At 44.2% G+C, this 19,778-nt stretch overlaps 9 non-coding genes and 26 pseudogenes across 9 annotated transcripts; all 35 read left to right on the top strand.

Moving 5' to 3' along the window:
* Positions 1-101: 101 nt before the first annotated feature.
* On the top strand, positions 102-220 carry LOC136739166 (uncharacterized; annotated as a pseudogene).
* Positions 221-446: 226 nt separating this feature from the next.
* On the top strand, positions 447-564 carry LOC136739323 (5S ribosomal RNA). The gene has a single exon (XR_010812847.1). It is a non-coding gene; the product is annotated as a 5S ribosomal RNA (ribosomal RNA).
* Positions 565-1,118: 554 nt separating this feature from the next.
* Positions 1,119-1,237, top strand: LOC136739119 (uncharacterized; annotated as a pseudogene).
* A 219-nt stretch (positions 1,238-1,456) lies between these two features.
* Positions 1,457-1,575, top strand: LOC136739177 (uncharacterized; annotated as a pseudogene).
* Positions 1,576-1,790: 215 nt separating this feature from the next.
* Positions 1,791-1,909, top strand: LOC136739161 (5S ribosomal RNA). The gene has a single exon (XR_010812831.1). It is a non-coding gene; the product is annotated as a 5S ribosomal RNA (ribosomal RNA).
* A 209-nt stretch (positions 1,910-2,118) lies between these two features.
* Positions 2,119-2,237, top strand: LOC136739121 (uncharacterized; annotated as a pseudogene).
* Positions 2,238-2,450: 213 nt separating this feature from the next.
* On the top strand, positions 2,451-2,569 carry LOC136739213 (uncharacterized; annotated as a pseudogene).
* Positions 2,570-2,785: 216 nt separating this feature from the next.
* On the top strand, positions 2,786-2,904 carry LOC136739242 (5S ribosomal RNA). Its single transcript, XR_010812839.1, has one exon. It is a non-coding gene; the product is annotated as a 5S ribosomal RNA (ribosomal RNA).
* A 210-nt stretch (positions 2,905-3,114) lies between these two features.
* Positions 3,115-3,233, top strand: LOC136739305 (uncharacterized; annotated as a pseudogene).
* Positions 3,234-3,457: 224 nt separating this feature from the next.
* LOC136739109 (uncharacterized) lies at positions 3,458-3,576 on the top strand (annotated as a pseudogene).
* A 560-nt stretch (positions 3,577-4,136) lies between these two features.
* On the top strand, positions 4,137-4,255 carry LOC136739170 (uncharacterized; annotated as a pseudogene).
* Positions 4,256-4,466: 211 nt separating this feature from the next.
* On the top strand, positions 4,467-4,585 carry LOC136739254 (uncharacterized; annotated as a pseudogene).
* A 224-nt stretch (positions 4,586-4,809) lies between these two features.
* Positions 4,810-4,928, top strand: LOC136739163 (uncharacterized; annotated as a pseudogene).
* Positions 4,929-5,137: 209 nt separating this feature from the next.
* Positions 5,138-5,256, top strand: LOC136739245 (uncharacterized; annotated as a pseudogene).
* A 570-nt stretch (positions 5,257-5,826) lies between these two features.
* LOC136739383 (5S ribosomal RNA) lies at positions 5,827-5,945 on the top strand. The gene has a single exon (XR_010812868.1). It is a non-coding gene; the product is annotated as a 5S ribosomal RNA (ribosomal RNA).
* A 224-nt stretch (positions 5,946-6,169) lies between these two features.
* Positions 6,170-6,288, top strand: LOC136739307 (uncharacterized; annotated as a pseudogene).
* Positions 6,289-6,503: 215 nt separating this feature from the next.
* On the top strand, positions 6,504-6,622 carry LOC136739397 (5S ribosomal RNA). Its single transcript, XR_010812882.1, has one exon. It is a non-coding gene; the product is annotated as a 5S ribosomal RNA (ribosomal RNA).
* A 216-nt stretch (positions 6,623-6,838) lies between these two features.
* On the top strand, positions 6,839-6,957 carry LOC136739365 (uncharacterized; annotated as a pseudogene).
* Positions 6,958-7,176: 219 nt separating this feature from the next.
* Positions 7,177-7,294, top strand: LOC136739226 (uncharacterized; annotated as a pseudogene).
* Positions 7,295-7,510: 216 nt separating this feature from the next.
* On the top strand, positions 7,511-7,629 carry LOC136739354 (uncharacterized; annotated as a pseudogene).
* Positions 7,630-7,844: 215 nt separating this feature from the next.
* On the top strand, positions 7,845-7,963 carry LOC136739131 (uncharacterized; annotated as a pseudogene).
* A 220-nt stretch (positions 7,964-8,183) lies between these two features.
* On the top strand, positions 8,184-8,302 carry LOC136739120 (uncharacterized; annotated as a pseudogene).
* Positions 8,303-8,858: 556 nt separating this feature from the next.
* LOC136739143 (uncharacterized) lies at positions 8,859-8,976 on the top strand (annotated as a pseudogene).
* Positions 8,977-9,194: 218 nt separating this feature from the next.
* LOC136739202 (uncharacterized) lies at positions 9,195-9,313 on the top strand (annotated as a pseudogene).
* Positions 9,314-9,532: 219 nt separating this feature from the next.
* LOC136739091 (5S ribosomal RNA) lies at positions 9,533-9,651 on the top strand. The gene has a single exon (XR_010812814.1). It is a non-coding gene; the product is annotated as a 5S ribosomal RNA (ribosomal RNA).
* A 210-nt stretch (positions 9,652-9,861) lies between these two features.
* Positions 9,862-9,980, top strand: LOC136739322 (uncharacterized; annotated as a pseudogene).
* Positions 9,981-10,204: 224 nt separating this feature from the next.
* On the top strand, positions 10,205-10,323 carry LOC136739382 (5S ribosomal RNA). The gene has a single exon (XR_010812867.1). It is a non-coding gene; the product is annotated as a 5S ribosomal RNA (ribosomal RNA).
* Positions 10,324-10,547: 224 nt separating this feature from the next.
* On the top strand, positions 10,548-10,666 carry LOC136739387 (5S ribosomal RNA). Its single transcript, XR_010812872.1, has one exon. It is a non-coding gene; the product is annotated as a 5S ribosomal RNA (ribosomal RNA).
* Positions 10,667-10,887: 221 nt separating this feature from the next.
* On the top strand, positions 10,888-11,006 carry LOC136739164 (uncharacterized; annotated as a pseudogene).
* Positions 11,007-11,221: 215 nt separating this feature from the next.
* Positions 11,222-11,340, top strand: LOC136739348 (uncharacterized; annotated as a pseudogene).
* A 227-nt stretch (positions 11,341-11,567) lies between these two features.
* On the top strand, positions 11,568-11,686 carry LOC136739301 (uncharacterized; annotated as a pseudogene).
* A 223-nt stretch (positions 11,687-11,909) lies between these two features.
* Positions 11,910-12,028, top strand: LOC136739321 (uncharacterized; annotated as a pseudogene).
* Positions 12,029-12,244: 216 nt separating this feature from the next.
* LOC136739266 (uncharacterized) lies at positions 12,245-12,363 on the top strand (annotated as a pseudogene).
* Positions 12,364-12,577: 214 nt separating this feature from the next.
* LOC136739364 (uncharacterized) lies at positions 12,578-12,696 on the top strand (annotated as a pseudogene).
* A 6,494-nt stretch (positions 12,697-19,190) lies between these two features.
* Positions 19,191-19,305, top strand: LOC136739379 (U5 spliceosomal RNA). Its single transcript, XR_010812864.1, has one exon. It is a non-coding gene; the product is annotated as a U5 spliceosomal RNA (small nuclear RNA).
* The last annotated feature ends 473 nt before the right edge of the window (positions 19,306-19,778 follow it).

Below are 19,778 nucleotides of genomic sequence, written 5' to 3'. Positions count from 1 at the left end.
TTTTCCCTCCATTTTTCTATTTTTTTTTTTTTTTTTTTTTTGCTGGAAGTTCCGTCAATACTTGCCAGCCTTTAAGAGACATCATGCAGCCAGGCCTCTTGGCTTGCGGCCACACCGTCCTGAACGCGCCTGATCTCATCATATCTCGGAAGCTAAACAGGGCAGGGCCTGGTCAGTACTTGGATGGCTGACCTCCTAGAAATACCAGGTGCTGCAAGCTTTTTACGTCTCCTGGGTAACTTCATCGTAGCTCTTAATACTCTCTTTCTGTCTGGAGGAGATATAATTGAAGAATTGTACACGTACCCGGCTACTTTCAAAACCCATTACTGCACTGATATTTTTCCCTCCATTTTTCTTTTTCTTTTTTTTTTTTTTTTTTTTTTGCTGGAAGTTCCGTCAATACCCGCCAGCCATTAAGAGACATCATGCAGCCAAGCCTCTTGGCTTGCGGCCACACCGTCCTGAACGCGCCCGATCTCATCAGATCTCGGAAGCTAACGGGGCAGGGCCTGGTCAGTACTTGGATGGGTGACCTCCTGGAAATACCAGGTGCTGCAAGCTTTTTACGTCTCCTGGGTAACTTCATCATAGCTCTTAATACTCTCTTTCAGTCTGTAGGAGATATTATTGAAGAATTGTACACGTACCCGGCTACTTTCAAAACCCTTTGCTGCACTGATATTTTTCCCTCCATTTTTCTTTTTTCTTTTTTTTTTTGCTGGAAGTTCCGTCAATACCCGCCAGCCTTAAAGAGACATCATGCAGCCAGGCCTCTCGGCTTTCGGCCACACCGTCCTGAACGCGCATGATATTGTCAGATCTCGGAAGCTAAACAGGGCAGGACCTGGTCAGTACTTGAATGTGAGACCTCCTGGAAATACCAGGTGCTGCAAGCTTTTACGTCTCCTGGGTAACTTTATCGTAGCTCTTAATACTCTCTTTCAGTCTGCAGGAGATATAATTGAAGAATTGTACACGTACCTGGCTACTTTCAACACCCTTTCCTGCACTGATATTTTTCCCTCCATTTTTCTATTTTTTTTTTTTTTTTTTTTGCTGGAAGTTCCGTCAATACCCGCCAACCTTTAAGAGACATCATGCAGCCAGGCCTTTCGGCTTGTGGCCACACCGTCCTGAATGCGCCCGATCTCGTCAGATCTCGGAAGCTAAACGGGGCAGCGCCTGGTCAGTACTTGGATGGGAGACCTCCTAGAAATACCAGGTGCTGCAAGCTTTTTACGTCTCCTGGGTAACTTCATCGTAGCTCTTAATACTCTCTTTCTGTCTCCAGGAGATATAATTGAAGAATTGTACACGTACCCGGCTACTTTCAACACCCTTTCCTGTACTGATATTTTTCCCTCCATTTTTCTATTTTTTTTTTTTTTTTTTTGCTGGAAATTCCGTCAATACCCGCCAGCCTTTAAGAGACATCATGCAGCCAGGCATCTCGGCTTGCGGCCACACCATCCTGAACGCGCCCGATCTCGTCAGATCTCGGAAGCTAAACGGGGCAGGACCTGGTCAGTACATGAATGTGAGACCTCCTGGAAATACCTGGTGCTGCAAGCTTTTACGTCTCCTGGGTAACTTTATCGTAGCTCTTAATACTCTCTATCTGTCTGGAGGAGATATAATTGAAGTATTGTACACGCACACAGCTACTGTCAACAACATTTGCTGCACTGATATTTTTCCATCCATTTTTCTTTTTTTTTTTTTTTTTTGCTGGAAGTTCCGTCAATACCCGCCAACCTTTAAGAGACATCATGCAGCCAGGCCTCTCGGCTTGCGGCCACACCGTCCTGAATGCGCCCGATCTCGTCAGATCTCGGAAGCTAAACGGGGCAGGGCCTGGTCAGTACTTGGATGGGAGACCTCCTAGAAATACCAGGTGCTGCAAGCTTTTTACGTCTCCTGGGTAACTTCATCGTAGCTCTTAATACTCTCTTTCTGTCTCCAGGAGATATAATTGAAGAATTGTACACGTACCCGGCTACTTTCAACATCCTTTGCTGCACTGGTATATTTCCCTCTATTTTTCTTTTTTTTTTTGCTGGCAGTTCCGTCAATACCCGCCAGCTTTTAAGAGACATCATGCAGCCAGACATCACGGCTTGCGGCCACACCGTCCTGAACGCGCCCGATCTCGTCAGATCTCGGAAGCTAAACGGGGCAGGACCTGGTCAGTACTTGAATGTGAGACCTCCTGGAAATACCTGGTGCTGCAAGCTTTTACGTCTCCTGGGTAACTTTATCGTAGCTCTTAATACTCTCTATCTGTCTGGAGGAGATATAATTGAAGTATTGTACACGTACCCGGCTACTTTCAACACCCATTGCTGCACTGATATTTTTCCCTCCATTTTTCTTTTTTTTTTTTTTTTTCTGGAAGTTCTGTCAATACCCGCCAGCCATTAAGAGACATCATGCAGCCAGGCCTCTTGGCTTGCGGCCACACCGTCCTGAACGCGCCCGATCTCGTCAGATCTCGGAATTTAAACGGGGCAGGGCCTGGTCAGTACTTTTATGGGTGACCTTCTGGAAATACGAGGTGCTGCAAACTTTTTACGTCTCCTGGGTAACTTCATCGTAGCTCTTAATTCTCTCTTTCTGTCTGGAGGAGATATAATTGAAGTATTGTACACGTACCCAGCTACTGTCAACACCATTTGCTGCACTGATATTTTTCCATCCATTTTTCTTTTTTTTTTTTTTTTTTGCTGGAAGTTCCGTCAATACCCGCCAACCTTTAAGAGACATCATGCAGCCAGGCCTTTCGGCTTGTGGCCACACCGTCCTGAATGCGCCCGATCTCGTCAGATCTCGGAAGCTAAACGGGGCAGGGCCTGGTCAGTACTTGGATGGGAGACCTCCTAGAAATACCAGGTGCTGCAAGCTTTTTACGTCTCCTGGGTAACTTCATCGTAGCTCTTAATACTCTCTTTCTGTCTCCAGGAGATATAATTGAAGAATTGCACACGTACCCGGCTACTTTCAACACCCTTTGCTGCACTGGTATATTTCCCTCTATTTTTCTTTTTTTTTTTTGCTGGCAGTTCCGTCAATACCCGCCAGCCTTTAAGAGACATCATGCAGCCAGGCATCTTGGCTTGCGTCCACACCATCCTGAACGCGCCCGATCTCGTCAGATCTCGGAAGCTAAACGGGGCAGGACCTGGTCAGTACATGAATGTGAGACCTCCTGGAAATACCTAGTGCTGCAAGCTTTTACGTCTCCTGGGTAACTTTATCGTAGCTCTTAATACTCTCTCTCTGTCTGGAGGAGATATAATTGAAGTATTGTACACGTATCCAGCTACTGTCAACACCCTTTGCTGCACTGATATTTTTCCATCCATTTTTCTTTTTTCTTTTTATATATTTTTTTTTTGCTGGAAGTTCCGTCAATACCCGCCAACCTTTAAGAGACATCATGCAGCCAGGCCTTTCGGCTTGTGGCCACACCGTCCTGAATGCGCCCGATCTCGTCAGATCTCGGAAGCTAAACGGGGCAGGGCCTGGTCAGTACATGGATGGGAGACCTCCTGGAAATACCTAGTGCTGCAAGCTTTTACGTCTCCTGGGTAACTTTATCGTAGCTCTTAATACTCTCTCTCTGTCTGGAGGAGATATAATTGAAGTATTGTACACGTATCCAGCTACTGTCAACACCCTTTGCTGCACTGATATTTTTCCATCCATTTTTCTTTTTTTTTTTTTTTTTTTTTTTTTTTTGCTGGAAGTTCCATCAATACCCTCCAGCCTTTAAGAGACATCATGCAGCCAGGCCTCTTGGCTTGAGGCCACACCGTCCTGAAGACGTAAGATCTCAGAAGAAAAACTGGGCAGGGCCTGGTCAGTAATTGGATGGCTGACCTCCTGGAAATACCAGGTGCTGAAAGCTTTTTACATCTCCTGGGTAACTTCAGCGTAGCTCTTAATACTCTCATTCAGTCTGGAGGAGATATAATTGAAGAATTGTACATGTACCCGGCTACTTTCAACACCCTGTCCTGCACTGATATTTTTCCCTCCATTTTTCTTTTTTTTTTTTGCTGGCAGTTCCGTCAATACCCGCCAGCCTTTAAGAGACATCATGCAGCCAGGCCTTTCGGCTTGTGGCCACACCGTCCTGTGGCCACACCGTCCTGAATGCGCCCGATCTCGTCAGATCTTGGAAGCTAAACGGGGCAGGGCCTGGTCAGTACTTGGATGGGAGACCTCCTAGAAATACCAGGTGCTGCAAGCTTTTTACGTCTCCTGGGTAACTTCATCGTAGCTCTTAATACTCTCTTTCTGTCTCCAGGAGATATAATTGAAGAATTGTACACGTACCCGGCTACTTTCAACACCCTTTGCTGCACTGGTATATTTCCCTCTATTTTTCTTTTTTTTTTTTTGCTGGCAGTTCCGTCAATACCCGCCAGCCTTTAAGAGACATCATGCAGCCAGGCATCTTGGCTTGCGGCCACACCATCCTGAACGCGCCCGATCTCGTCAGATCTCGGAAGCTAAACGGGGCAGGACCTGGTCAGTACATGAATGTGAGACCTCCTGGAAATACCTAGTGCTGCAAGCTTTTACGTCTCCTGGGTAACTTTATCGTAGCTCTTAATACTCTCTCTCTGTCTGGAGGAGATATAATTGAAGTATTGTACACGTATCCAGCTACTGTCAACACCCTTTGCTGCACTGATATTTTTCCATCCATTTTTCTTTTTTCTTTTTATATATTTTTTTTTTGCTGGAAGTTCCGTCAATACCCGCCAACCTTTAAGAGACATCATGCAGCCAGGCCTTTCGGCTTGTGGCCACACCGTCCTGAATGCGCCCGATCTCGTCAGATCTCGGAAGCTAAACGGGGCAGGGCCTGGTCAGTACATGGATGGGAGACCTCCTAGAAATACCAGGTACTGCAATCTTTTTACGTCTCCTGGGTAACTTCATCGTAGCTCTTAATACTCTCTTTCTGTCTCCAGGAGATATAATTGAAGAATTGTACACGTACCCGGCTACTTTCAACACCCTTTGCTGCACTGGTATATTTCCCTCTATTTTTTTTTTTTTTTTTGCTGGCAGTTCCGTCAATACCCGCCAGCCTTTAAGAGACATCACGCAGCCAGGCATCTCGGCTTGCGGCCACACCGTCCTGAACGCGCCCAATCTCGTAAGATCTCGGAAGCTAAACGGGGCAGGACCTGGTCAGTACTTGAATGTGAGACCTCCTGGAAATACCTGGTGCTGCAAGCTTTTTACATCTCCTGGGTAACTTCAGCGTAGCTCTTAATACTCTCATTCAGTCTGGAGGAGATATAATTGAAGAATTGTACATGTACCCGGCTACTTTCAACACCCTGTCCTGCACTGATATTTTTCCCTCCATTTTTCTAATTATTAATTTTTTATTTTTTGCTGGAAGTTCCGTCAATACCCGCCAGCCTTTAAGAGACATCATGCAGCCCGGCCTCTTGGCTTGCGGCCACACCGTCCTGAACGCGCCCGATCTTGCCCGATCTTGCCCGATCTTGTCAGATCTCGGAAGCTATACGGGGCAGGACCTGGTCAGTACTTAAATGTGAGACCTCCTGGAAATACCAGGTGCTGCCAGCTTTTTACGTCTCCTGGGAAACTTCATCGTAGCTCTTAATACTTTCTTTCAGTCTGGAGAAGATATAATTGAAGAATTGTACACGTACCTGGCTACTTTCAACACCCTTTGCTGCACTGGTATTTTTCCCTCTATTTTTCTTTTTTTTTTTCGCTGGCAGTTCCGTCAATACCCGCCAGCCTTTAAGAGACATCATGCAGCCAGGCATCTCTGCTTGCGGCCACACCATCCTGAACGCGCCCGATCTCGTCAGATCTCGGAAGCTAAACGGGGCAGGGCCTGGTCAGTACTTTGATGGGAGACCTCCTGGAAATACCTGGTGCTGCAAGCTTTTACGTCTCCTGGGTAACTTTATCGTAGCTCTTAATACTCTCTCTCTGTCTGGAGGAGATATAATTGAAGTATTGTTCACGTATCCAGCTACTGTCAATACCCTTTGCTGCACTGATATTTTTCCATCCATTTTTCTTTTTTCTTTTTTTATTTTTTTTTCTTGCTGGAAGTTCCGTCAATACCCGCCAGCCTTAAAGAGACATCATGCAGCCAGGCATCTTGGCTTGCGGCCACACCATCCTGAACTCGCCCGATCTCGACAGATCTTGGAAGCTAAACGGGGCAGGACCTGGTCAGTACATGAATGTGAGACCTCCTGGAAATACCTGGTGCTGCAAGCTTTTACGTCTCCTGGGTAACTTTATCGTAGCTCTTAATACTCTCTATCTGTCTGGAGGAGATATAATTGAAGTATTGTACACGTACCCAGCTACTGTAAACACCCTTTGCTGCACTGATATTTTTCCATCCATTTTTCTTTTTTTTTTTTTTTTTTGCTGGAAGTTCCGTCAATACCCGCCAATCTTTAAGAGACATCATGCAGCCAGGCCTCTTGGATTGCGGCCACACTGTCCTGAATGCACCCGATCTCATCAGATCTCGGAAGCTAAACGGGGCAGGGTCTGGTCAGTACTTGGATGGGAGACCTCCTAGAAATACCAGGTGCTGCAAGCCTTTTACGTCTCCTGGGTAACTTCATCGTAGCTCTTAATACTCTCTTTCTGTCTCCAGGAGATATAATTGAAGAATTGTACACGTACCCGGCTACCTTCAACACGCTTTGCTGCACTGATATGTTTCCCTCCATTTTTCTTTTTTCTTTTGTTTTTTGCTGGAAGTTCCATCAATACCCTCCAGCCTTTAAGAGACATCATGCAGCCAGGCCTCTTGGCTTGAGACCACACCGTCCTGAAGACGCAAGATCTCGTCAGATCTCGGAAGAAAAACTGGGCAGGGCCTGGTCAGTAATTGGATGGGTGACCTCCTGGAAATACCAGGTGCTGAAAGCTTTTTACATCTCCTGGGTAACTTCAGCGTAGCTCCTAATACTCTCTATCTGTCTGGAGGAGATATAATTGAAGTATTGTACACGTACCCGGCTACTTTCAACAGCCTTTGCTGCACTGATATTTTTCCGTCCATTTTCCATATTTTTTTTTTTTTTTTTTGCTGGAAGTTCCGTCAATACCCGCCAGCCTTTAAGAGACATCATGCAGCCAGGCCTCTTGGCTTGCGGCCTCACCGTCCTGAACGCGCCCGATCTGATCAGATCTCTGAAGCTAACGGGGCAGGGCCTGGTCAGTACTTGGATGGGTGACCTCCTGGAAATACCAGGTGCTGCAAGCTTTTTACGTCTCCTGGGTAACTTCATCATAGCTCTTAATACTCTCTTTCAGTCTGTAGGAGATATTATTGAAGAATTGTACACGTACCCGGCTACTTTCAAAACCCTTTGCTGCACTGATATTTTTCCCTCCATTTTTCTTTTTTCTTTTTTTTTTTGCTGGAAGTTCCGTCAATACCCGCCAGCCTTGAAGAGACATCATGCAGCCAGGCATCTCGGCTTGCGGCCACACCATCCTGAACGCGCTTGATCTCGTGAGATCTCGGAAGCTAAACGAGGCAGGACCTGGTCAGTACATGAATGTGAGACCTCCTGGAAATACCTAGTGCTGCAAGCTTTTACGTCTCCTGGGTAACTTTATTGTAGCTCTTAATACTCTCTCTCTGTCTGGAGGAGATATAATTGAAGTATTGTACACGTACCCAGCTACTGTAAACACCCTTTGCTGCACTGATATTTTTCCATCCATTTTTCTTTTTTTTTTTTTTTTTTGCTGGAAGTTCCGTCAATACCCGCCAACCTTTAAGAGACATCATGCAGCCAGGCCTCTTGGATTGCGGCCACACTGTCCTGAATGCACCCGATCTCGTCAGATCTCGGAAGCTAAACGGACCAGGGCCTGGTCAGTACTTGGATGGGAGACCTCCTAGAAATACCAGGTGCTGCAAGCCTTTTACGTCTCCTGGGTAACTTCATCGTAGCTCTTAATACTCTCTTTCTGTCTCCAGGAGATATAATTGAAGAATTGTACACGTACCCGGCTACTTTCAACACCCTTTCCTGCACTGATATTTTTCCCTCCATTTTTCTATTTTTTTTTTTTTTTTTTTTGCTGGAAATTCCGTCAATACCCGCCAGCCTTTAAGAGACATCATGCAGCCAGACATCTCGGCTTGCGGCCACACCGTCCTGAACGCGCCCGATCTCGTCAGATCTCGGAAGCTAAACGGGGCAGGACCTGGTCAGTACTTGAATGTGAGACCTCCTGGAAATACCTGGTGCTGCAAGCTTTTACGTCTCCTGGGTAACTTTATCGTAGCTCTTAATACTCTCTATCTGTCTGCAGGAGATATAATTGAAGAATTGTACACGTACCCGGCTACCTTCAACACGCTTTGCTGCACTGATATTTTTCCCTCCATTTTTCTTTTTTCTTTTGTTTTTTCCTGGAAGTTCCATCAATACCCTCCAGCCTTTAAGAGACATCATGCAGCCAGGCCTCTTGGCTTGAGGCCACACCGTCCTGAAGACGCAAGATCTCGTCAGATCTCGGAAGAAAAACTGGGCAGGGCCTCGTCAGTAATTGGATGGGTGACCTCCTGGAAATACCAGGTGCTGAAAGCTTTTTACGTCGACCTGGGTAACTTCATCGTAGCTCTTAATACTCTCTTTCTGTCTCCAGGAGATATAATTGAAGAATTGTACACGTACCCGGCTACTTTCAACACCCTTTCCTGCACTGATATTTTTCCCTCCATTTTTCTATTTTTTTTTTTTTTTTTTTTTGCTGGAAGTTCCGTCAATACCCGCCAACCTTTAAGAGACATCATGCAGCCAGGCCTTTCGGCTTGTGGCCACACCGTCCTGAACGCGCCCGATCTCGTCAGATCTCGGAAGCTATCGGGGCAGGGCCTGGTCAGTACTTGGATGGGAGACCTCCTGGAAATACCTGGTGCTGCAAGCTTTTACGTCTCCTGGGTAACTTTATCGTAGCTCTTAATTCTCTCTTTCTGTCTGGAGGAGATTTAATTGAAGAATTGTACACGTACCCAGCTACTGTCAACACCCTTTGCTGCACTGATATTTTTCCATCCATTTTTCTTTTTTTTTTTTTTTTTTTTTGCTGGAAATTCCGTCAATACCCGCCAGCCTTTAAGAGACATCATGCAGCCAGGCCTTTCGGCTTGTGGCCACACCGTCCTGAACGCGCCCGATCTTGTCAGATCTCGGAAGCTAAACGGGGCAGGACCTGGTCAGTACTTGAATGTGAGACCTCCTGGAAATACCAGGTGCTGCAAGCTTTTACGTCTCCTGGGTAACTTTATCGTAGCTCTTAATACTCTCTTTCAGTCTGCAGGAGATATAATTGAAGAATTGTACACGTACCCGGCTACTTTCAACACCCTTTCCTGCACTGATATTTTTCCCTCCATTTTTCTATTTTTTTTTTTTTTTTTTTTGCTGGAAGTTCCGTCAATACCCGCCAACCTTTAAGAGACATCATGCAGCCAGCCCTTTCGGCTTGTGGCCACACCGCCCTGAATGCGCCCGATCTCGTCAGATCTCGGAAGCTAAACGGGGCAGGGCCTGGTCAGTACTTGGATGGGAGACCTCCTAGAAATACCAGGTGCTGCAAGCTTTTTACGTCTGCTGGGTAACTTCATCGTAGCTCTTAATACTCTCTTTCTGTCTCCAGGAGATATAATTGAAGAATTGTACACGTACCCGGCTACTTTCAACACCCTTTGCTGCACTGGTATATTTCCCTCTATTTTTCTTTTTTTTTTTTGCTGGCAGTTCCGTCAATACCCGCCAGCCTTTAAGAGACATCATGCAGCCAGGCATCTCGGCTTGCGGCCACACCATCCTGAACGCGCCCGATCTCGTCAGATCTCAGAAGCTAAACGGGGCAGGACCTGGTCAGTACATGACTGTGAGACCTCCTGGAAATACCTAGTGCTGCAAGCTTTTACGTCTCCTGGGTAACTTTATCGTAGCTCTTAATACTCTCTCTCTGTCTGGAGGAGATATAATTGAAGTATTGTACACGTATCCAGCTACTGTCAACACCCTTTGCTGCACTGATATTTTTCCATCCATTTTTCTTTTTTCTTTTTTTCTTTTTTTTTTTTGCTGGAAGTTCCGTCAATACCCGCCAACCTTTAAGAGACATCATGCAGCCAGGCCTTTCGGCTTGTGGCCACACCGTCCTGAATGCGCCCGATTTCGTCAGATCTCGGAAGCTAAACGGGGCAGGGCCTGGTCAGTACTTGGATGGGAGACCTCCTAGAAATACCAGGTGCTGCAAGCTTTTTACGTCTCCTGGGTAACTTCATCGTAGCTCTTAATACTCTCTTTCTGTCTGGAGGAGATATAATTGAAGAATTGTACACGTACCCGGCTACTTTCAACACCCTTTCCTGCACTGATATTTTTCCATCCATTTTTTTATTTTAATTTTAATTTTATTTTTCTGCTGGAAGTTCCGTCAATACCCGCCAGCCTTTAAGAGACATTATGCAGCCAGGTTTCTTGGCTTGCGGCCACACCGTCCTTAACGCGCCCGATCTCGTCAGATCTCGGAAGATAAACGGGGCAGGGCCTGGTCAGTACTTGGATGGGAGACCTCCTAGAAATACCAGGTGCTGCAAGCTCTTTACGTCTCCTGGGTAACTTCATCGTAGCTCTTAATACTCTCTTTCAGTCTGCAGGAGATATAATTGAAGAATTGTACACGTACCCGGCTACTTTCAACACCCTTTCCTACACTGATATTTTTCCCTCCATTTTTCTATTTTTTTTTTTTTTTTTTTTTGCTGGAAGTTCCGTCAATACCCGCCAGCCTTTAAGATACATCATGCAGCCAGGCCTCTTGGTTTGCGGCCACACCGTCTTGAACGCGCCCGATCTCAACAGATCTTGGAAGCTAAACGGGGCAAGGCCTGGTCAGTACTTGGATGGGTGACCTCCTGGAAATACCAGGTGCTGCAAGCTTTTTACGTCTCCTGGGTAACTTCATTGTAGCTCTTAATACTCTCATTCAGTCTGGAGGAGATATAATTGAAGAATTGTACACGTACCCGGCTACTTTCAACATCCTTTGTTGCACTGATATTTTTCCCTCCATTTTTCTTTTTTCTTTTTTATTTTGCTGGAAGTTCCGTCAATACCCTCCAGCCTTTAAGAGACATCATGCAGCCAGGCCTCTTGCTTGCGACCACACCGTCCTGAGCGCGACCGATCTCATCAGATCCCGGAAGCTAAACGGGGCAGGACCTGGTCAGTACTTGAATGTGAGACCTCCTGGAAATACCTAGTGCTGCAAGCTTTTACGTCTCCTGGGTAACTTTATCGTAGCTCTTAATACTCTCTATCTGTCTGGAGGAGATATAATTGAAGTATTGTACACGTACCCAGCTACTGTCAACACCCTTTGCTGCACTGATATTTTTCCATCCATTTTTCTTTTTTTTTTTTTTTTTTTTTTTTTTTTTTGCTGGAAGTTCCGTCAATACCCGCCAACCTTTAAGAGACATCATGCAGCCAGGCCTCTCGGCTTGCGGCCACACCGTCCTAAACGCCCCCAATCTCGTCAGATCTCGGATGCTAAACGGGGCAGGGCCTGGTCAGTACTTGGATTGTTGACCTCCTGGAAATACCAGGTGCTGCAAGCTTTTTACGTCTCCTGGGTAACTTCATCGTAGCTCTTAATACTCTCTTTCAGTCTGGAGGAGATATAATTGAAGAATTGTACACGTACCCGGCTACTTTCAACACCCTTTGCTGCACTGATATTTTTGCCTCCGTTTTTCTTTTTTTTTTTTTTTTTTTTTTTTTGCTAGAAGTTCCGTCAATACCCGCCAGCCTTTAAGAGACATCATGCAGCCAGGCCTCTCGGCTTGCGGCCACACCGTCCTAAACGCCCCCAATCTCGTCAGATCTCGGAAACTAAACGGGGCAGGACCTGGTCAGTACTTGGATGGGAGAACTCCTGGAAGTACCAGGTGCTGCAAGCTGTTTACGTCACCTGGGGAACTTCGTCGTAGCTTTTAATACTCTCTTTCTGTCTGGAGGAGATTTAATTGAAGAATTGTACACGTACCCGGCTACTTTCAATACCCTTTACTGCACAGATATTTTTCCCTCCATTTTTCTTTTTTCATTTTTTTTTTGCTGGAAGTTCTGTCAATACCCTCCAGCCATTAAGAGACATCATGCAGCCAGGCCTCTTGGCTTTCGGCCACACCGTCCTGAACGCGCCCGATCTCGTCAGACCTTGGAAACTAAACGGGCCAGGGCCTGGTTAGTACTTGGATGGGTGACCTCCTGGAAATACCAGGTGATGCAAGCTTTTTACGTATCCTGTGTAACTTCATCGTAGCTCTTAATACTCTCTTTCAGTCTGGAGGAGATATAATTGAAGAATTGTACACGTACCCGGCTACTTTCAACACCATTTGCTGCACTGATATTTTTCCCTCCGTTTTTCTTTTTTTTTTTTTTTTGCTGGAAGTTCCATCAATACCCTCCAGCCTTTAAGAGACATCATACAGCCAGGCCTCTTGCCATGCAACCACACCGTCCTGAACGCGCCCCATCTCGTCAGATCTCGGAAGCTAAACGGGGCAGGGCCTGGTCATTACTTGAATGTGGGACCTCCTGGAAATACCTGGTGCTGCAAGCTTTTTACGTCTCCTGGGTAACTTTATCGTAGCTCTTAACACTCTCTTTCTGTCTGGAGGAGATATAATTGAAGTATTGTACACTTTGTCTTAGGGACAGTCTGGCTAGCAGTGACTGAGTGGTTGACAGACGACAAGCAACGGAATGTACGTGCTCTGTGATGTCATAGCAGTCAGCTGAGAGAGGCTCGTGATGTCATCGCTGAGCTGTCTGTCTGTCTGTCTGTCTCTCTCTCTCTCTTTCTCTCTCTCTCTCTCTCTCTCTCTCTCTCTTCCTCTCAATTCAATTCATTTGTATTGTCAAAGCAATTGGACATACATACATACATATATATATATATATATATATATATACATACATACATCCATCCATACATGCTAGAAAGTCATTACTATGTTATCTTAAAGGCTAACTAAGCAGAACATATATCATTATAGAACAGAGTTCATAGGTCAACACATGGTTTTAGGGAACAGGCACGTAGGTCATACCGTTTGACATTGTCTCCAAGGTTCTCATCGTAAATAACAAACAGAAATCAAACTATCTTCTGGGCTGACCTTCTAGCTTGACCGTATCTTTCTTAAGTATACAAGAGAGAAAAACAGGTGTAAGAAAATAATTTCTAATTTTCCTTCTACACATATATACATACATACATACATATGTAGCGTTATGTTGGGTGTATTTGGATAAGAGCATTTGGGCTCTGAGCTGAAGCACTGATCTAAAGAAGACCTCTCCCCCCCCAAAGTTATCAGATTTCCTTAGCTCATCAGCTTGGAACTGGTTTGCATCAAAGTGACAGTTTTGGGGAGGATGGCACCGAGAAGAGGCCAAATAGTTTGGAATTCTGCTATGAGATGTCTGGAGAAAGGGGCCTGTAGGTGATAAAAACTCTTTGAAGTGGATGAGAGCCGAAATCCCGACATAGAGCTACGAACCCAGGCCAACCGGCATTTCCAAAAGATGGCATGGATTGACATCAGTCATAAATAAAGCCTCCCTCCAATAGGACACTGGGGGCTGAAACTGAAATCCAATCTCAAGAACTCAGGGACCAATCACCTACTGATCTGACAGACTATAAGGAACAGCGGACAGTCTTTCTCTCTCTCTCTCTCTCACCTGAACCAGAAACTCGCTGCCACAGCTCAACCTGTAGCTCTGTTGCCAGAACCGGAATCAGAAACCAACCAAGTCTTTGCCGGCAACAGAAGAGTTAAACTGGGAGAAGGAGATTGAGCCGTACGAAGAATTCTTTTAAAGGACTTTATTAAATAAATAACTTCACAGACCCACCTGATCAGTGGAGTTTTACAGCTGGACAATTGACTAAGTCGACTGAATACGAAAGTGTCAGTCACTTAAATAGCTATTTGAGTCTTAAGAAACTTGACCCTTGGAACAAACAGGGCCCTGCTTTCCTCAAAGACTTCGTCTTCAAGTAACTACGGTGGAACCATGCTTACAAAGAAGATTTTGTGCACAACCTTGGAGCCTTCAAACCAGTGGAAAATCTGTTTGGAAAAGACTCTACATTCGCGAAACCCCAACTTCCAGGTGCATCGACTGAGTGGAAGTTCTTGGACAAAGCCGAACCGGACTGCCTTTGTTCCAAACCACACGGACCTTGTGCCGTGTGCTGTTATCTGAGCCCGAAGCCAGACAGGCCTCTCTGCGACGAAGTTCACATAAGTTTAACAGTTTGGAGTTTGTGATTCATGACATTTGAGAAATCAATTAGAAATGTTAATCTGTGATTCATAACTCTAGAATGTGTAATATCATTTAGTTTTCTTAAATATAAATGTGAGTTGCATTAAACTGTTTTGTTGATAATTTTAGAAATAAAATCTGTCAACGCCGAGAAATATCTTCTCATTCCTGTTTAACTGTTTAGTCTGAAATTGACACAAGTTAATAGACATTAGATTATTGGTGGCCCTGCCTATCCTTAATCATTGAATAATAATCAGTTAAGGGAAATTGTGGTAACAAATAGGATCTTTCTCGGCACCTAAACGTAAATGAGACTGATATATATATAACGAGAAGTTACCTGACATAAATACTAACCTGCGTAGTTATTTAATGTCTGACTAATAATACTAACGAGAGACTCACCTTCGTCTTACTAACCGGTATTGTAGTCAATGTGTTTATAACCTTTTTTGTTTAACGATTTGTTAAACGGAATGTACGTGCTCTGTGATGTCATAGCAGTAAGCTGAGAGAGGCTCGTCATGTCATCGCTGAGCTGGCTGGCTGGCTCTCTGTGTGTGTGTGTGTGTGTGTGTGTGTGTCTCTGTCTGTCTGTCTGTCTGTCTCTCTCTCTCTCTCTTACTCTCTCTCTCTCCCTCTCAATTCAATTCATTTGTATTGTCAAAGCAATTGGACATGCATACATACATACATACATATATATGGAAAATAAACAATATGTGTACATCTCTTTCTGCATTAGTGGTGCCCTCACAGATGTGCAAGTTACATGACAGACAGACAGACAGACACACACACACTTTCACACACAGACAGACAGACACAGACACACACAGAAACACACACACATACTTTGACAGACAGACAGACAGACACACGCATATTATGGGTCTTTGTTGGGTAGTGAAATGGGTAGCATCAGTCGCAGTGTGGGTAATGTCAGGGAGCCAATCATAGTCCCCGTTATTTGCATATCGCAAAGCATTCTGGGAAAAGCAACTAAACACGTTTAGTCATGTATTTGTCCATAGTTTACACATGAGATGAAAGAGACAGTATGACGTATTGAGCACCTGGGATTCCTCATGTGTATGTGAGGGGCAGAGGAACCGGATCCCAAGTGTGCGTCCCAGGTGCTATAGGTTTCAAAGCATGCAGGGGAATAGGCACCCCACCCTGACACTTATAGAAGACTGGATAGGGAGATATAAATAGCAATGGGGAGACTCTTGTACTTGGTGTGGCTCTATCCATATAGTGGGGCCAGCAGGTGCAGCAATAGAAGCTCAGCCTGGGGAGACTGGATTTAGCATTTCCTCTCCATTTTGATAACTATCCATAATCATTTCTGCAAAATACTTCTATGATACCTATGTATGTTTTTTACTTGTACTATATTATACTATCAAGTATAAGTGTACACATACAATGTGACCTGTTACATTAATACAGAGGCCACGGAAGGCCAGATCACTAATAGCCACTGTCCCCTGATATTACACTTTTTTACAATCACTTTGGCACTCATTTCAGAACCTTGATGTCATTTTTCAAAACTCTAGACACTAAACTCACACCCGATGATCAAAATGCACATTTTTCAAAACTCTAACACTTTTTTACAATTGCTTGGATACAATACACATCAACCTCAGATCATTTGTTCATTGAACTAAAATGACACAACTTAACATCAAAGTATTACCATTTCAAAATGCAATTCACACATTACATCTGAGATCACTGTCTATTCATTTCATTACAAAGATCTAACTATCAATTGATACAGCTGCTCAAAATGATAAGTGACTGTTGCATTATTCTTAATGCATAATTTTATGGAAACTGACAAACAATATTCCATGTTTCGATCATGAAAGTTTCAGGATAATGAGATCCATTGACATCAATAAACGAGGAGCATGAACCAGTTGGACTACATTATCTATGGATGTAATATTTCATCATCATTCATCATCATGTAGCACTTTTCCACACCATGTTTGCAGTGTGGAAGGAAAGTTAGAATTTTTTTCTCTAATACCTGTTTTTCTCTCTTGTATACTTAAGAAAGATAAGGTCAAGCTAGAAGGTCAGGCCAGAAGGTAGTTTGATTTCTGTTTGTTATTTACGATGAGAATCTTGGAGACAATGTCAAACAGTATGATTGAAGTGCCTGCTCCCTAATCCATGTGTTGATCTATGAACTCTGTCCTATAATGATATAAATTCTGCTTAGCTAACTTTTAAGATAACATAGTAATGACTTTCTGATTATAACCAGCTCTTTGATTTTTGTGTATAAAAGCTCTGACTGTTAAAATGAAGGCAGAGCGACTTTGGGATCTACTTGAGTCACTGTTCCTCTCCACGCTGCGTGTATTAAAGGCATTGCAACTAACGCTCCAACCTGGTTGAAGATGATTGTTCTTCCACATCAGATTTGACATTACTGTATGTATGCAGGCCCTTGTAATTGCTTTTCCAATACTGCCAACTGGTTATTGATGATTGATTTCACATTGTGGTACGAGTATCGAGTGAAATGAGTGCTATCCACCCCAGCAACACAGTGATAACATGGAGCCGGCAAGTCATCCAGGTCACAATAGAGGTCAAGCAGTGGGAGGAGGAAGACGTGGTGGTCAAAGGAATGGAAGGGGACATGCACCCCTTCTGAGAGGTGGTCGTGGGCCTCGTCATAGAGGAGGGCTTAGGCCTCACCAGAGAGGCAGCCATGGGCCTCATTTGAGAGGTGTTGGGGGAACGTGGTAGAGGACAAGGCCACGGACCAGACAGCGGCAGCAACAGCAAATAGTGTCCAGTGAAATCCGAGAAATAGTTGTAGAGCATGTTGTAAATCATGGCATGACCATGACTGAGGCAGCTACAATGATTCAATCAAACCTCAGAATCAACTCAGGATCAACTGTGGCCTCAATCATCAGAAATTTCCGTACTGAGAAGCGGCAAGTCTTCAGCATGCACTAAACATTAGGCTACTCTCAACTGTCAAATGACTGTATACTGCATACCAATGTGTAGCACAGAGTATAGTGTGCCTTTTGAAAGAAATGCAGACAGAGTGAAGCAGCTGATGACTGAGTATGTTCAGGTATGTTCAGTTTCAAGATGCCTCTTGTGAAAAATGGTTGTGAGAACCTGAACCTGAACACAGGGCTGATGGAAATTCAGAAGTACAGTAATCAATCCTTTGTTTTACACTAAGCCAGGTGAGGAACACTGCAGTTGACATTTTACTGTAGTTTTGTTCTTTTTTGTAGCTAATTATTGTTGCATGGCTTCAAAGAAACCTATGGTGTGATTTGATTGTATTGCATCAATACATTTCAGATTTTGTTCAATGATTCCACTGTGTCTGTAGTATTCTCTCTACTAGTCCTTTTACAGTGATGTATTTATGTGTAGTACCATAATGAAACATGTATCACATATTTTGTACTACAATATTTAATGATTGTACGAACAACTACACAGTGAAACTATCGGTATCTTCTGTGTGGGTGATCTAAATAAATGTTACTATGGTATTTCATGATAAATGAATTATTTGAACCAACAAGTCTGCAAGTGCAAGGTTTCTTTAAAGATATGAATGCACAATGCAATGTTTTGAACATTGGACAGCCTGTGTTACAAGTGATGACCGTTTTGAGTTTTGTGTCTAGAGTTTTGAAAAATGACATCAAGGTTCTGAAATTAGTGACAAAGTGATTGTAAAAAACTGTATATTCATCCTATTTAATGTGCTCTTTTAAAATGTACTTTTCTTTTTTATGTTGCCATTTCTGTTCTACCAATGTTTCAGTTGTTAGCCAAAGATTGACAGAGTACATCTCATACACACAGGCCAGACAGCAAGGATTTCTTTTTGAAATTCAATTACAAATGCTGCATGAACTCATCAATACGATTAGAGCTCCTGAAAGCAATATAACTAACTCACTCTACAGCATCTCATTAGCAGTGAAAAGAAACCAAGAAAGTTGGGACAGTCGACTGTTTACCACTATGTAACATCACCTTTTCTTTTAATAACACTTATTAAGCACTTGGGCACTGAAGACACCACTTGGTTAAGTTTAGCAAGTGGGATTTCCCCCCATTCATCCATTATGCATTTCCTCAGCTGCGCAACTGCACAGGGCCTTCGTTGTCTTAATTTGCACTTCATAGTGCGCCACACATTCTCAATTCGGAGACAGGTCAGGACTGCAGGCAGGCCATGCTAGCACCCGCACTCTCTGCCTACGCAACCATGCGCTTGTAATCTGGGCAGAATGTGGTTTGGCGTTATCCTGCTGAAAAATGCAGGGATGTCCCTGGAAAAGACGATGTCTGGATGGCAGCATATGTTGCTCCAAAATGTGTACATCTCTTTCTGCAAAAATGGTGCCCTCACAGATGTGCGTGTTACATGACAGACAGACACTCATACACACTGTCACACCCACACACACACACACACTTTCACAGACAGACACACGCACACACACTCACTTTCACACAGAGACAGACACACAAACACAGAGACAGACACACACACACTCACTTTCACACAGAGACACACAAACACATACACTCACACAGACACACACACACATACATACATACATACATACATATATAAGGAAAAGAAACAATACATTTAAAAATCACAAAAAGATGTAATAAAGTACAGAAAATCTAAATGTAATAAAATGTGATCTTTAATACACACAAATATGTATGGCTGGTCGGATGCGTCTTGGACTCGGGTTCCTCTTCATTACGTATAATGCTTTTGCCTTTTGCTATAGCTTTCCGTGGAGGGGATCGTGGGTGAGTTTGTACCATTCTTGGGAGGCTCTGCCTTGTTGGGGCGGAGCTGTGATCCAGGTGAACAGCAGATCGGACATAGGTGGGCATGTGGGCGGAGGAGGAAGGCCGGTCAAGCAAATAAGCTTGCTAAGGTACGCAGCAGCAGCAAGCAGCCCCACCATCCAGTCAGCCAGCCAGTCTGGCTGGCAGTGACTGAGTGGTTGACAGACGGCAAGCAACGGAATGTACGTGCTCTGTGATGTCATAGGAGTCACCTGAGAGAGATGTTTGTGATGTCATCGCTGAGCTGGCTGGCTCTGTGTGTCTTGCTGGCTGTGTGTGTGTGTGTGAGAGAGAGAGAGACTTTTTGACTTTTATCAGACTTCATTGCCTGTTTGCAACACGCAATAATTCATACAAAAGAAAATAAATAAATAAATAAAAAATAGTGTTCCCCTTTGTTTGTCTCCCCCCAACAAGCATTAACTCCGCCACTGATCTGTACACTTTTAAAGAAAGCAACCCAATACACACAAC

The sequence above is a fragment of the Amia ocellicauda genome, unplaced genomic scaffold (genome assembly GCF_036373705.1).
Source record: "Amia ocellicauda isolate fAmiCal2 unplaced genomic scaffold, fAmiCal2.hap1 HAP1_SCAFFOLD_60, whole genome shotgun sequence".
In the NCBI taxonomy this organism is placed as follows: Eukaryota; Metazoa; Chordata; class Actinopteri; order Amiiformes; family Amiidae; genus Amia; species Amia ocellicauda.
This window is presented reverse-complemented; position numbering and strand designations above follow the sequence as displayed.